Below are 17,401 nucleotides of genomic sequence, written 5' to 3'. Positions count from 1 at the left end.
CCATAGTCATACCCCATAAACAAATCGCCTTTTTAAGTTTCCCTCTCCTTCCTTCGATTTATTCCTTTTCTGTGCTCCCCAGGGCTCCTCCCCTCACGCACACCGACACACCGATTACACTTGGTGTTGGTGGGTGCGGGTGAGGCCTGGCACCATGCCACCATTTTTAGTGAAATTGACACACAGACCTTCAGTTCCTGCCAATCATTCTACTTCTTCTGTTTCTAATATCGCTGCTTCCCAAACATGCCACTTTATGCACTAGTTTTAAAATAACCATTGGATCTTGGAAGTGACTTAAACCCAAGGGGAGGTTTTATATAAAATTACCCCAATGCCTGCCATCTCTAGGATTGCAGCGACTCTAGAGAAACACTAATCAAACTGCATTACATGAAATATTTTTAGGCACGGAATTTAATACAGGTTGACATATTTTAAAGAAAGTTGTCTCCTCAGGATGCCATAGGATACATAAAGCTTTCGGGGAAAAAGGCAGGAGACACAGAGTACTAATCCTAACTCTACTACTAACTAGCTGTGAGACCTTACCGCAGACACTCCTGTTTTCTCAGCCTAGGATTCTTCATTTCTAAAATAAGGAGACTGGAGCAGATGATCACTAAGATTCTGTTGACCTTTAATGCTCTAGAACGAGTCTACAAAAGAATATGGGTGCAGCAGAAGGATTCCAGGGGAACTTGCATTTTAAAAGAGGACCTATACATTTTTCATTAAAAAAATACACGTATCGTTTTGTACTGGTGGAATTCCAGGCATCACTGCACTCAACAGTCTGAGATGACCTTTTACGAACCCCTCCAATCATACCACCCCCGAAAGAGCTCTCTTGGCTGTTAACTTTCTCCCACATTTATTTGATTAATGCTTGGAAAATATCAAGATATTAGAGTGCAGTAACCAAGTGTGGTCAAATGAATAACCAGCTATTTGAAAAAGGAAATTTTTTTACAAATAATGCACAATTAAAGGCTTTGGGGGAGATAAGCAACTGCCATCTTTTGTAAAATCACTTCCAACCACTGAGACCTGCAAAAAGTATCTGTCTAGTGGGTACACTTGGCTCAAGACAGAAAATAAAATCTACTTAGATATAGTGTAAAGATATACTCTGACCCTTAGTGGGATCTGGACCTAGCAGGAAGTGGGTGTTTCGCAGTGGTGTTGGTATTGACAGGTTCTGGGGCTGATCAAACTCTTTAGTCAGGCAGAGTTAGGGATCAATAGCCACGTAAGCAAGATGCTGCAGGTCTGCTGATTTCTCAGAAATTGTACTCTGCAAAAGAAAGGTCAGCACTGTGGTCAATCAGATGGTCCTTGAGGCCACTGGAGATGCAAAGCAGTGAAGATTCTGAGCACAAGAATGCAGACTGACCCCGAGGACAGGGCAGCTGGTTAGAGAACCAAATTTTCTCTTTGAATTCTGCCCAAGAGAAGGAGAAGGAAAAGGGAAGGACAGTGGAGCAGTCTCTACTCTTAGAGTGCATGGATATGTATGAGACTCGAAGGTGGGAATTCTCTGGAAGCGGGGAGACTGTCCTGAGCAAGAAGGTGAACCACATGTTCTTATGAAGAAGCAACTGCCCCGTTTGGCTCGGATTTTCTCATCCACAGTGGAGCCGAGTTTCTAGCTACACAATGGAAAGCTACTTAATGACCCAGTATCCAGTGAGTTCCTGAATCCCTAGAGCAATGCTCTGCCAGCAATTTTCTAAGAGATGTATGGTAGACCACCCACTTTAAAGGATTTCTTATGAGGAATAAGCTTATTAAGTCATCTGTAGGGATTTTCTCCTTTTATGATCTATAAAAGCTGAAGAAGATGAAATATTAATTCCTCTGGGTTTGATTTCGTGACAGGTGCCATTGGGATTAGATCATTTGTCAAACTCTCTTCTAAAAGCATAAAAAGTCCAACCATTTGTCCTGATTAACCCTCACTTGCCCACCCTAAAGCAATCCAAACAATTTGCATCACCAAAATGTCTTACCAGCATACAAAATTAAGAATTATGAAATGAAACAGTTTGATTTTCTATTGGATGAACTAATGACAAAATCTTATGTTGGACTAGTGCCCCAGGGTATAGTGAGCAAATTCATTGCTTTTATCTCAATTGACCTTCACACCCATGCTGAAAGGTGAGCCAGCAAGGCTGTGTAAAGGAAATTATTACCCAAAGCAGGTTCCAGAGAACACTAATAAAAAGTTTGGAAAGCACTGAATTTAAAGAAGCAACTGCCTCCTCGGCTTGCGTTTTCTCATCCACAGTCGAACTAAGCTCGACATGTGTTTAAACACATGTGTTTATCACAGGGTCTTACAACACTTTGTGTTAGTTCACTGCAAATCTGTGTGTGTGTGATAGGCCCGTGTGTTGGGGATGGGCAATATTTAGATAAGGTGGACAAAGAAGACTCCCCCAGGTGATGGCTAAGCCCTCAGAGTAGGTGAGGGAGGGAATTATTCCACAACTGGAATAAAAGCGTTCTGAGCAAAGGGGCCAGGAAAGGCCCTGAGGTGGGAGAGTATCTGAGAGAACGGGTCAACATTTGAATAAAACAAGGTCCTATTTCTCATTTCCACTGTAAAGATCACTTACCCTTTTAAGAAAGAGGTCTCACATTTTAAAAAGTCATGCATGTTTTAAAAAAAAAGCCATGCATGTTTTATATACTCATAATTTGTGAGTCTTGTACTTCATTGTGAGGAATCGGAGTCCCTCAGAACCCTGGGGACCCCTGGGACACTTTCAGGAGGCTCTGTGAAGTCAGATCCATTCTCGTGGAAATTAGAAGGCATTACCTGCCTTTTTCACTGTGCTAGAAAGTGATGGCACAAAAACAGTGGTGGGTGAAGCTGCCTGCACCTTAGCAAGAGTCAAGATGGTGGCCGTAAGTTAGCCCAGTGCTTTCTACCACTGTATTCCTCACAGCCATGTCTGTGCACGACAAACATTGCCACCTTCACTTAAGAATGTCCTTTATGAGGGGTGCCTGGGTGGCTCAGTCAATTAAGCACCTCCTTTGGTTCAGGTCATGATCCCCGGATCCAGGGATCGAGCCGCACGATGGGCTCCCTGCTCAGCGGGGCGTCTGCTTCTCCCTCTGCCTCTGCCCCTCCCCACTGCTCTCTCTCTCTCTCTCTCTTTCTCAAATAAATAAAATCTTAAAAAAAAGAACGTCCTTTATGAAAGAGTAAAGAAATTAAGTTAATTAAATCCCAAGCATTGAATATACACACTTTTTAATACTCTGTGATGAAACTGAAGCATACGTAAAGCATCTCTGGTGCATTCTGGAAGGAAATGGTTGTCTAGAAGAAAAAGGAGCTGTTTGAGTTGTGAGCTGGTTAGCTGCTTCTTAACATGAAATACTTTTGTTTTGGAAAATACAATAATTTTTCATTAAATATTATTTTCTTAACATGTATTGGTTTATGTTATTTTTAATGAGTTAATGAATATTTTTAAATGTTTCCATTTTAATTTCCAATGTGGTGAAGATTGATAGAAATAACACACATAAACAGAAGCTTTTGTCATCCTCAATGACTTTTAAGAGCATAGGAGGGTCCTGAAAGACCAAGAAGTTTGAGAAACCTCTATACTAATAAAAGAGCCTTGCTTACACCTTACATTACACATTCACGGACATGGGTATAAGTGTACACCAACGTTTATGTATATATTTGGGGGTTTTTATTGAGGTGAAACTCACAGAACATAAACTTAACCATTTTAAAGTAAGCAATTCGGTGACAGGCAGTACATTCATAATGTTGGGCTACCACCACTCTATCTAGCTCCAAAATATTTCATCACCCCACAAGAAAACCGAGTTACTACCCTTTGTCCACCCCTCTCCCCCAGCCCCTGGCAATCCCCAATCTGCAATCTGTCTCTATGGACTTACCTATTCTGGACAGTTCATATGATAAGTGACATTTCACAATTGGCTTCTTTCACTTAGCATATTATTTTCAAGGTACGTCCATGTTGTAGCATGGATTCCGTGCACTTCACTCTATATATATTTGTTTTTAATTAGTTATTCATCCTCACACATTCTTTTATTTATTTTTTAAAGATTTCATTTATTTATTCGACAGAGAGAGACACAGCGAGAGAGGGAACACAAGCAGAGGGAGAGGGAGAAGCAGGCTTCCCGCGGAGCAGGGAGCCCGATGTGGGGCTCGATCCCAGGACCCTGGGATCATGACCTGAGCCGAAGGCAGACGCTTAACCGACTGAGCTACCCAGGCGCCCCCTCACAGAACAAACACACACACAACAAGTATGTGTTTATAAGGTAATATCTGTCCCAGTATTTGTGTATTACAGACTTCAACTGTGCACAAACGTACTTCTGTTTATAGCATGAAGCTACAAAAAAAAAATTATGAAGTAATTCCCCCGCCAATACTGAGGTGAATGTTAGTCAACGTATGATGATTATCATCACTATTCTCATTGCTAAGTTTATAAAAAATGCTTAATTGTAAATGGTGGAAAATATTATTCACTTTGTAACATTTCCTATTAAAATGTATTTGCACACATAAGTAATTTTTGTTTATTTAAGGTTGTTGATTTAGAAAGAATGGGAATTTAATATAGTAGGGGAGAAATGAATTTTGAGACAGGAGACCTGGGTCAGAAGCCATATACTGTTCTTTATCAGATATGATAATTTCACAAACTGACTTCCTCTTTCTGGCCTCACCTGTCTTACTACGAACAAGGGATTGCCTCTCCATGCTTTTGTACACATGGCTCCATTTGCCGGGAATAATTTTACATACCACCTTTAAAACTTTTTTGCCTATCCATAGAGCAGCTCTATTGTTGCCTTACATTTTAATTGACTCCATTTTTTATATAAGCAAATTTCAAAAGAAAAATGTATTATTATGACTAAATACGGACAATGTCACTTGCAAATAGAAAAATAATCAATGAATCACCTCAAGTCATCCAAGGATGTACATTTTATCATCTTGCCTCCTATAACACAAATCATCTCACCTTTTGAATAATACTGTTCAGCCCTGACCAATCCTTTTCATGAATCCACACCCTGTGGTCTTGCTTACTTTTAGAAGTTAAGATTCATGACTCACTCTCTTCTCCTTGGAAAGGCTAGCAGAAATATTTGTAGCTTTGGGTACCACACTAACCACATAGCACTTGGCAGAGATTTGCGATTACAGATAAGTGACATTCTTAGCTGGGGGCTTGTTTTAAATACAAGAACCCAAGAAATTCAGAAAACAGAAAATTCCCCACATAGTTGCAGTATGACGCCTGAGTATATCAAATAATTGGACGACATTTTAGTTAATTTGCCTCCTGGACTCTATCTGTAATGAAAGGAACTCGAGATGCTAGGAGGCACTTGGAAACTGATTTCCCTTTTCTTGAGCACAGAAGATACCCCAGGGAAACAGGTGCTCTTCTGTATTATTTATACTACAGAGACTGTTGCAAACTCATTGCAAGCATGGTCCCTCCCTTTATCCATGCACCTACAATGACGCATTGCAGTTCCTCCCATCAAGAGAAGGGGTGAGTGTATTTCTCCACCCCGTGAATCTGGACTGGCCATGTAACTTACTTTGGCCAATAGATAAAAGAATTTGTAGTGTGGCTGAGAAAGTTAAAAGAGATAGTGTCTGTGAAATATTTAGCACAGGGCCTGGCACATAGTAAGTCTTGATTAAATGGTAGCGATGATCACTGAGAGTGTGTATGCCATAAACAGCATGTACCAGGCAGGCCACTCTGCTCCAGGAACTTTGGCCTCCATATACTTCCTTTGCTCTTCTCTCCTCTCCCTCCTCGCCTACTTCTGACTGTGCCCAGATGTTCCAGTTGATGGCATATCCAGCTGAAGGGCTTACACAAAGCACACTTGGGTTACAGTCCCCCAGAAAGCAGAAATTAACTTGTCCATCCTTGAGTTCACCACAACCCCAAAAAACACAAGTCTACCCAAGAAGAGTTAAGGATATTTATGATATAATCTAGTGGCGGCTAGTTTGATCTAAAATATCCCTCTTGGATAATTCTGAATCCACACTGAAGAACTAAGACAACAATCACAATTGGGGCGCCTGGGTGGCTCAGTCGTTAAGCAACTGCCTTCGGCTTGGGTCATGGTCCCAGGTTCCTGGGATGGAGCCCCGCATCGGGCTCCCTGCTCAGTGGGAAGTCTGCTTCTCCCTCTCCCACTCCCCCTGCTTGTATTCCCTCTCTCGCTGTGTCTCTCTCTGTGAAACAAATAAAAATCTTAAAAAAAGAGAGAGAAAACAATCACAATTTATTGACTGCCATTGGCTAAGTGCTTTGTAATTACTGTCTCATTGAAGCTTCACAGAAACTTTCTGAATTCCCTGAGATAAATTCTAAATTGTACCCACTTCACAGATGAAGAATCTGAGCTTGGAGATATGAATGATTTGCCCAATTATGTGGATTGCACTGTAAGGAAAATAAATAAGTAAATAATAAATAAGAATAAATAAGAACCAATTCCTATTCCCCGACCTCCTGCCACCAAAGATCTCTCATTTTCTCTTTCCTCTGTGGACTCCACCTCTTGAAAATTTTTATTTACCATTTAATGGCATTATTAGTTTTGAAATACTGAAATGGATCTCTGCCTTGGGAGATCTTGAAGTGCTAGGAGTCCCCCGGTTTGAGCAGCTGAACTAACTCCTCATTTTGCAAGTGAAGAAACAGAAGCTCAGAACGGGTCAGGGATGTGCCGAGGTCACACTGCTCCCATGTGGAAGGGAAAAAGCACTTTAACCCAGGTCTTGGTATTCTCTGTAGCCATTCCTTTTTCCACTACTAAATTCTACCTCTGGAGCATGCCCTAGTCACAGGGAAAATTGGAACCAAATGACCAGTAGGAGACAGAATTAAGGACATAATCCTTGCAGTACTTTACCGCGTATTTGAAGTTGTTTTTTTTTATTTATTGTTAGGTTAATCACCATACATTACATCATTAGTTCTTGATGTAGTGTTCCATGATTCAGTGTTTGTGCATAACACCCAGTGCTCCACGCAGAACGTGCCCTCTTTAACACCCGTCACCGGGCTAACCCATCCCCCCACCCACTTTACCGTGTATTTAAAATCTTCACCGCTGCTGCTCTCCACAGCTTTTGGCTTAGTGGTTATTTACCTCAAGGGAAGGAGAGGGGAAGTCGCCCTTTTGACGCTGAGTAAAAGGCAAAATAAATAAATGACTTTTTAAAGGTAGATGATGCCTAAAGCCAATTAAAAATGCATATAAAACACATCATCCATGTGCGAACGGAGTGAAAGGTTTCTATGTGGGGTTATGACGGTGTGCTGGGAAGCACACTGAACAGTGCCATCCTTCTTCTCCATTTGGAGCTTGCCTTACACGATGACGTCCTATGCTCCAGCTTGGTGTGGTAAAGGCCAGAGCAGCAGAAGGAAGCTTCACCCAGTAAACAGGACAGAAGCAGGACTTTGAAACACGAGGTACATTTGAGAGTTATGAGAAACGCTTCCCAGCGAAAATTCAGGCTGATGATCTCCCGTCCCATTCCTGGGCCCCCACTAATCCTACTTTCTGGGGTGTTACCAGGACAGCTGAAAAGGAAGAGGAGAGGAGAAATAGCCATGCATGCTCATTGACCACCTACTTATTGCATCAGGCAGTGGAGTAGGATTTGGAAGAGGTAAACAGATTGACTTTGCAGCAGCAACCCCAGGCAAAGTTCTTACTGCACCAAGAGGCCACAGAAGCATGGTGGATATGAATGTAGCCTTGGGAGCCAGACTGCTTGGGCTTGAAACTCCCCTTGCTACCTGTGTGAATGCGGGCCAGCTACTTATCTCTCCCTGCTTCAGTTTCCCCATGCGCAAAATGGGTATAATTATACCTACCAAACAGGGTTATTGCGGACATCCAATTATTTTGTGAATATTTAAAGAATATATGCTCTTACACATGGCTAGATAAATATTAAATAATACTACATTTATGAGTAAACCAAGGCTCAAAGAGGTTAAGAAGCATACCCAAGTTCACACAGCTGAGAAGTTGCTGAATTTGACATTCAGACTCCAGGACCCTTGTTGAGGTTGCTCAGGCTGAGCTGATGGAACGTGAGACAAAAGCAGCCATCCAGGCCAGAAGCCTCATTATCTTCCCTAGCAAACTCCCCATGCACACTAACCTGCATACATCTACGCATTTCCAAGACCAGTCCTGGAGGGCCAAGCCACTGACTTCCAGACACAAGTCCTATGGCTCTCCTCTCTGCCCTTGTCTGGAATTTCCCAGCAGGCTGTCCCTCTCACACAAGCCCCAGGTGCACTGTGGTCACCAAATAAACTGAGGACGTCATATAACAATTAAAGGACTTTCACACCACACAAGAACTACAAGGCGAGAACACTTGACCTAGAGATTAATTTCTCCAAGAGAAATTACTGCTAGTCTTATCAGGAGGCTAGGAATTTAAGCCCCTACTTTTGTGTTGATTTTTATTTTATTTATTTATAAGTAAATCTTAAACTCAGAAACATAAGTCTGATTGTCTGTCAGCTCTAAAATTGGTAGTTTTGGAATCCCCCCATATGTTTTACAGGGGTTCAGATACCAAAGTGGTAGAAGTAATCATCATCATCATCATCATCACCATCAAAGCAAACACTCAAATATTTGTAAGTATCACAAAGTTCTAAGAATTTTACATCTGTTACCTAATGTAATCCTCAAGACCCCCTTCAAGGGGAAATCTATCGTTATTCCCCATTTATATATGAAAGAAACTGAGACACAGAAAATTTAAAGGATAATGCAAGGCAGTCTTGTTCCGTAAATGCTTCCCCGGTGATCTAAAGGAGTTAAGCCAGCTTCCCCAAATCCTAAACTTGGGACACAGATGCAGCATAAAGTTATCCCAAATGTGGCCATGGAGCTGTCCCCTGCCCAAGCCTCAACTGAAGGCATAAGAGATGACTAAATACCTAGCAGAGATTTTCATTGGTTAATAATATTAAAAACTGCCAAAGAATTTCAGGATTCCTAAAGTTTTTATTGGGTGAATATCTACCCTTTGATATGATCATTAATAGAATGTAAATGTTCTGTCCAGTGTTCACCTGACAGGATGAATTCTAACTTTAGAGCATGTAGTAAACTGCAATGTTATTCCTAATCATTAACTTTCCTTCCTATAGAAGCATAAGGATGTGTCCCCACCCAATGCCATGGAACTTGCATTACCTGCCTACAGGTGGAGTGTACTTCCTGCTCCATGATCAATGGGTTTGGCCATGTGACTTGGTTTGGCTGATGACAGGCAAGTGGCTTATTCCAGCTCCAAACAGAAGCTCTAAGAACCACTGTTGGATCCTACCAGCTTTCTAACTCCTTTCTTCTGCCTCAAGAGCAGCCTATCCCAGGTAGTTGTTGCTCCTTTAGCCTGCATCCCAGAACGAGGAAGGCTCTTGGAGCCACAGCTCACCCTCAGCAACTTGTAACACAAGTGAGAACTACACCTTTGTCATTGAAAGACACTGACACTGGGGATTTTTGCTACAGGAGCATAACCTAGTGAAAGGTGACTGAGACAAAACAGGGACTAAAAATGACGCCTAAACACTCGAAGATGCCGCCGATTATCCCCAAACTACGTGAGGTTCCGCAAGCCACTCTGGGCTCCCCACTGTATTGAGGGAAACAGAATTCTTTATTAAGGATAAAGGAATTGGACAAGGGAAAAGGGGCTGTAGGAAATAGTGTGAACAAAGAACACATTAGAGAAGCAGAGTGACTAAGCAAAAGCCACCAACAAAAGAAGAAAGGCATAAATAATAAAGGAACACCGTCAGTAACAAAGCATCCCTTACAAATGTGCACGACAACAGTGGGGAGGGGGACAGCAATGAAACAGAAAGCAAATCAGCATCCAGATGCCAAAGGACTGCCTGAAGGATATCAAATAAAGACAAGAAACATTAAAAAATAATTTAGACAAAGAGACAGAGACCAGGCAGTGATGAGGGGAACTGTGAATTGTTTTGTCCTAATAGAGAAAAAAGTTTGATTCAAATATTGTTTCCCCTGTCCTTGGGGAAAGAGCCACAAACATGCTTTCTTCCTGAAATAATTCAAAGGACCTGGTGAGCACCCTGCAATTCCTAAGACACTGCCATTTCCTTCAGGTCTCTCCTCCTCCTCCTCCCTCCCTAAAGCCCAGTAACGTATTTATTCATGGTCCCCTCCATCTCTGTTAGGCACTGTGAAGCCACGCCATGAGGCTCCAGTGTTTCGTATGGGCAAAGCATAAGGAATATTAGATCGTTTTAACAGCAACACATATTAGAAATGGGCATTATGTGCACAGCCTGTCTTAAGAGTTATTAGAACTGATGGCTGTCTTTGCGGTGTGACTGCAGAGGGATTCTTTTTTCTCCTAAACCAATTCTTCCGCCATCTGTAATAGGAACACTAAAGACTGCTTTCTTCGCCTTAGATTTTTTCTTTCTTTCTTTTTTTCTTTAAATTCAATTAGCCAACATATAGTACATTATTAGTTTTTGGTGTAGTGTTCAATGATTCATTAGTTGCATATAATACCCAGTGCTCATCACATCATGTGCCCTCCTTAATGCCCATCAACCAGTTATCCCATCCCCCCACCCACCTCCCTTTCCACAATCCTCGGTTTGTTTCCTGGAGTCAAGAGTCTCTCGTGGTTTGTCTCCCTCTCTGATTTCTTCCCATTCAGTTTTCCCTCCCTTCCCCTATGATCCTCTGTGCTATTTCTTATATTCCACATATGAGTGAAACCATATGATCATTATCTTTCTCTGATTGACTTATTTCACTCAGCATAATACCCTCCAGTTCCATCCACTTCGATGTAAATGGTGGGTATTCATCCTTTCTGATGGCTGAGTAATATTCCATTGTATATATGGACCACATCTTCTTTATCCATTCAGCTGTTGAAGGACATCTCAGCTCCTTCCACAGTTTGGCTATTGTGGACATTGCTGCTATGAACATTGGGGTGCAGGTACCCCTTATTTTCACTACCTCTGGATCTTTGGGCTAAATACCCCATAGTGCAATTGCTGGGTCATAGGTTAGCTCTATTTTTAACTTCCTAAGGAGCCTCCATACTGTTTTCCAGAGTGGCTGTACCAGCTTGCATTCCCACCAGCAGTGTAAGAGGTTCCCCTTTCTCCACATCCTCGCCAACATTTGTTGTTCCCTGTCTTGTTAATTTTAGCCATTCTAACAGGTGTAAGGTGGTATCTCATTGTGGTTTTGATTTGTATTTCCCTGATGCCAAGTGATGTGGAGCATTTTTTCATGTGTCTGTTGTCCATTCATATGTCTTCTTTGGAGAAGTGTCTGTTCATGTCTTCTGTCCATTTCTTTTCTGGATTATTTGTTTTTTGGGGGTTGACTTTGATAATTTCTTTATTGATCTTGGATACCAGCCCTTTATCTGTTACGTCATTTGCAAATATCTTCTCCCATTCTGTAGTTGCCTTTTAGTTTTGTTAACTGTTTCCTTTGCTGTGCAGAAGCTTTTTATCTTGATGAAGCCCCAGTAGTTCATTTTTGCTTTTGTCTCCCTTGCCGTTAGAGACATGTCTTGCAAGAAGTCACTGCGGCTGAGGTTGAAGAGGTTACAGCCTGTGTTCTCCTCTAGGATTTTGATGGACTCCTGTCTCACTTTTAGGTCTTTCAACCATTTGGAGTCTATTTTTGTGTGTGGTGTAAGGAAATGGTCCAGTTTCATTCTTCTGCATGTGGCTGTCCAATTTTCCCAACACCATTTGTTGAAGAGACTATCTTTTTTCCACTGGACATTCTTTCCTGCGTTGTTGAAGATTAGTTGACCACAGAGTTGAGGGTCCATTTCCGGGCTCTCTCTTCTGTTCCACTGGTCTGTCTGTTTTTGTGCCAGTCTTTGCCTTAGATTTTTCTTTTTAAAAGAAAAATCTTTTTATTTATTAAAGAAAAAAAATTTATTTTTATTTATTCATGAGAGACAGAGAGATAGAGGCAGAGGGAGAAGCAGGCTCCCAAGGAGCAGGGAGCCTGATGCGGGTCTCGATCCCAGGCCCCTGGGATCATGACCCGAGCCGAAGGCAGATGCTTAACCATCTGAGCCATCCGGGCACCCCTTTGCCTTAGATTTTTAACATCTTAGGAGTCAGCGCACCGGCCCAACATGCATCTCTGTCACATTTTCATGGGACTGCACTGCTGCCTGAAGGAAAGTTCAGGGAGGCAGCGCTTCCTCTATGGGAAACACCCCATTACAGTTGGGGGCAGTTCCGTTACAGTTCCATTGCCCCCAGAGAGGGGCCCCAAACAGGGCCCTCTTCCACCCCAGGCTTGCACTCTGGACCCTCACTACTCAAACTGTGGTCTGGGGGCCAGCAGCATCAGCATCACCTAAGAACATGTTAGAAGGACAGGCTTCCAGGTCTCCCTACCCCACAGGGCACTGAATCAGAATCTGCATCTTAAAAGGATCCCCAGGTCCTGTGCACATGAAAGTTTAAGAACTGCTGCTATCATGCCCACTCCTTCTTAAAGTCGGTGTATTGTGCCCCCTGAGGTGTGTTGCAATGAAAATACAAGTTGAGGCTCTGAGGTAGAGAATACCAGAAATTTAGCTCTAACATACATTACTTATGTGACCTACAGCAAATCACTTGATTTTTTTTGAGCCTCAGTTTCCCCCTCTGTGCATTAGGCATAGTAATGCCTGTCTCAGAGAATTGCTGTGAAAGTCAAATGAAGTAAAATATGTAAACTATAGCCTTGCTTCCTGGCCAAGGGCAGGTTTTGCTAACAGTTAAGTGCCCAGGGGGTAAGAGGCAGGATAAAGATGTATTGGGAAAACTGAGGCAGAGAGAAGGCCCAGTCAGGGACATTGGTCATGGCAGGACATCAGCTTAACCTGAATGTTCCTGTTGGGTCCTCCATGTTCTCTGTTCTTCGTCTTTTAAAAAAGCAGACGTGTACTCAGAAAGGAGTTGGATAGCTAGGAGTTGTGGCACAAGAGGATTCACTTCCAGAACCTCCTGCCCCACAGCATGCTAATTATTTAGCAGATGTGCATGATTTAACAACTACACAGCTAAGTCTCTCAGAGTCACTGATTTTCATTCCCATCCCAGCACTTACAAGAAAATATCATCCCAAGTATATTTCCCTCAGCATATATTAAAGCTTCCCAACACGACATCTATAAAGGAATTACTGTACTGTATACAAATCATCTGTAGACAATAGATTTCTCACACACAAAAAAAATCATGTTAGGTTTTCAGAACAGCTGGTGTCCTATACACCTGACATTTCTATTAATACAGAATTTCAAGCCCAGACCAACCTTGAGCTCCATGCCCTTAAATTTCCTTCCAGTAATGTATGGCTGTTTCCCTTTTTCCCCAGTGTGAATTAAATTCTTCTTCTTTCAGAAAGATCAGAAAACACAGGCCGCCCAGGATCTCTACCCATAGCCAAATGTGTCTCATGCATCTTCACCTCTGTGAACACCGAACTTAGCAATCATGTGGCCTTTGTCATGCCATGGCTATACAAAATGCTGGTCCAGAAATATATGTGTTTCTTAGTGAGAGTCTTTTTGAAAGAGAAGAATTCAGCTTATACAGCATTAAATTGCACTATGCTAAAATTACTCCCTATCACATCAATGCGGGAGGCATTTAAGTCTTTGGCCAGTTAATAAATATGATCCAAATAGGGAAATAGTAGGAATAGGGTGGGGAGATGAAGAATGAAACAGAGAGAGAATTTGACAGAATTACACCTCTTTTGTTGCAGGGAAAGATCTCGTGTTAAAGGCAATTAAACTGTCTTCCCCTCATTACCTAGAACTCTGAGCTGGAGTCAACACAAGCAGCATCCGGTGACCTGTTGCCCCATTACAGTACATGGGATGATGCCCACAGGCCCTCCAAAGACCCACCTCTCGGGTACCTCCTTCCCATCACAGATGACACTTGGTATCACAGCACCTGTGGAGCTCAGCATGTTTCTACCAATCACACATCCATTCATCTCACACTTGCAAACTGTTCATCAGAACCCATCACACAAAAACTCCAAAGCTCAACAGATTTGCTCTCCTGTGTGTTTTCTGAAACACAGCTTCAGCACAAATGTGTTTCACCTTTGGATATTCCCCACTTGGAAAAGTACCTGTATTTTTACTGGGCCATTTTCTTTTATGGAGATGAATCCAAACCATCAAATTCTCAATGAGAACTTTAAACTTTAAACTATCTAAAAAGTGCGAACCAATTTTTAGTTCATACAGATACCACTGGAAGCAAGGGCTGAGGAATCAGAAGACACAGATCTTACACACCCAGTATTGCCACTTGCTGTCTGCATGTGCGTGGATGAGGCTGGATTTCACCTGTCTGGCCTTGTTCTTCTCATCTGTGATGTAGGTATAATAACATACGTCCTATCCAAGGTTGACCGAGTGAGACCACACAGGTGAAAGAAGTTATGAAGTGCAATACCATGTCTTGAATGACCACACTAGGCAACTAGTGAACAGTACTGCTGACTGCATCATAAAGCTCAATCCTTTTGAAATGGAGGAAGTGGGGAAAAAAAAAAAAAAGGAAGTGGCTCTCTGGTCAAATTCTACTTCATGATTTCAAATAAGAGCTATAACTGGTCTGGTATAATTTGTGTTATGATCATCTTAATTTAGCAGCAGGGCAGTTTCAGATGATTTGCTCAGATCCATATTTTTTTTTGAGAGAGAGAGATTGCATGCACACAAGTTGGGGGAGGGGTCCAGGGAGAAGGACAAGCAGACTCCCCACTGAGTGCACAGCCCATCTGGGACTACATCCGTATTTATTTTATTTGTTTTTAAATATTTTATTGATTTGAGAGTGAGCACACACCAGCAGGGGGGAGGGGCAGAGGGAGAGGGAGAAGCAGACTCCCCGCCGAGCAGGGTGCCTGATGCGAGGCTCAGTCCCAGGACCCTGGGATCATGACCTGAGCTGAAGGCAGATGCTTAACCGACTGAGCCACTCAGATGCCCCTACATTCATATTTTTTAAATTAGCCTGGTACTCTTCCTGCTATACTAAACAGCCTCTCAAATTTGTCAGGAGCACAGACCTACGTGTCAAGAGACCTGAAATCTATGCTTGACTCTGTTACAATGTTCTATGGAACAAGTTAACCTTTCTGAACCTCCCTGGGTCTTGAAATGTGGTGGATTTCATCCAGAAATCAATATGGAAAGATTTATCAAGAAACTTAAGACTATCTATATCTTTAAAAAAAAGAATATTTGAAAATACCACCCACTTTTTTCAAAGAAATGGAACAAATAATCCTAAAATTTGTATGGAACAGAAGAGACCCCGAATAGCCAGAGGAATGTTGAAAAAGAAAAGCAAAGCTGGCGGCATCACAATTCCAGACCTCAAGCTCTATTACAAAGCTGTCATCATCAAGACAGTATGGTACTGGCGCAAAAACAGACACATAGATCAATGGAACAGAATAGAGAGCCCAGAAATGGACCCTCAACTCTATGGTCAACTCATCTTTGACAAAGCAGGAAAGAATGTCCAATGGAAAAAAGACAGTCTCTTCAACAAATGGTGTTGGGAAAATTGGACAGCCACATGCAGAAGAATGAAACTGGACCATTTCCTTACACCACACACAAAAATAGACTCCAAATGGTTGAAAGACCTAAACGTGAGACAGGAGTCCATCAAAATCCTAAAGGAGAACACAGGCAGCAACCTCTTCGACCTCAGCCGCAGCAACTTCTTCCTAGAAACATCGCCAAAGGCAAGGGAAGCAAGGGCAAAAATGAACTATTGGGATTTCATCAAGATAAAAAGCTTCGGCATGGCAAAAGAAACAGTCCACAAAACCAAAAGACAACCGACAGAATGGGAGAAAATATTTGCAAATGACATATCAGATAAAGGGCTAGTATCCAAAATCTATAAAGAACTTATCAAACTCAACACCCAAAGAACAAATAATCCAATCAAGAAATGGGCAGAAGACATGAACAGACATTTTTCCAAAGAAGACATCCAAATGGCCAACAGACACATGAAAAAGTGCTCCACATCGCTCGGCATCAGGAAAATCCAAATCAAAACCTCCATGAGATACCACCTCACACCAGTCAGAATGGCTAAAATTAACAAGTCAGGAAACGACAGATGTTGGTGGGGATGCGGAGAAAGGGGAACCCTCCTACACTGTTGGTGGGAATGCAACCCCTCTGGAAAACAGTATGGAGGTTCCTCAAACAGCTGAAAATAGAGCTACCATATGATCCAGCAATTGCACTACTGGGTATTTACCACAAAGATACAAATGTAGGGACCCGAAGGGGTACATGCACCCCAATGTTTATAGCAGCAATGTCCACAATAGCCAAACTGTGGAAAGAGCCAGGATGTCCATCGACAGATGAATGGATAAAGAAGATGTGGTATACATACACAATGGAATATTATGCAGCCATCAAAAGGAATGAGATCCTGCCATTTGCAACGACGTGGATGGAACTGGAGGGTGTTATGCTGAGTGAAATAAGTCAATCAGAGAAAGACATGTATCATATGACCTCACTGATATGAGGAAATCTTAATCTCAGGAAATAAACTGAGGGTTGCCAGAGTGGTGGGGGGGTGGGAGGGATGGGGTGGCTGGGTGATAGACATTGGGGAGGGGGTGTGCTATGGCGAGTGCTTGAATTGTGCAAGACTGTTGAATCACAGATCTGTACCTCTGAAGCAAATAATGCAATATATGTTAGGAAAAAAAAAAGAAGATAGCAGGAGGGTAAAAATGACGGGGGGGAAATCGGAGGGGTAGACAAACCATGAGAGATGATGGACTCTGAAAAACAAACTGAGGGTTCTAGAGGGGAGGCGGGTGGGGGGATGGGTTAACCTGGTGATGGGTATTAAAGAGGGCACGTTCTGCATGGAGCACTGGGTGTTATGCACAAACAATGAATCATGGAACACTACATCCAAAATTAATGATGTAATGTATGGTGATTAACATAACAATAAAAAATTAAAAAAAAGAATATTTGTATATTTTGCTCCAATAATTACATTTTTGAAAAGCTATTTTAAGGACATTATCCTACACAAGATAAAAAAATTTTAGGGGCACCTGGGTGGCTCAGTTGGTTGAGCAACTGCCTTCAGCTCAGGTCATGATCCTGGAGTCCCGGGATCGAGTCCCACATTGGGCTCCCTGCTCGGCAGGGAGTCTGCTTCTCCCTCTGACCCTCCCCCGTCTCATGTGCTCT

The 17,401-nt window shown here is 42.3% G+C and overlaps 1 protein-coding gene across 6 annotated transcripts in view; it reads right to left on the bottom strand.

The window, feature by feature from the left end:
* The window catches only part of PRUNE2 (prune homolog 2 with BCH domain), a 258,870-nt gene that overhangs the window by 225,989 nt on the left and 15,480 nt on the right, over nucleotides 1–17,401 (bottom strand). The window lies entirely within an intron of this gene.

The sequence above is a fragment of the Callorhinus ursinus genome, unplaced genomic scaffold (assembly GCF_003265705.2).
Source record: "Callorhinus ursinus isolate GAN/ISIS: 27379988/994484 unplaced genomic scaffold, GSC_fseal_2.0 scaffold28, whole genome shotgun sequence".
Lineage (NCBI taxonomy): Eukaryota > Metazoa > Chordata > Mammalia > Carnivora > Otariidae > Callorhinus > Callorhinus ursinus.
This window is presented reverse-complemented; position numbering and strand designations above follow the sequence as displayed.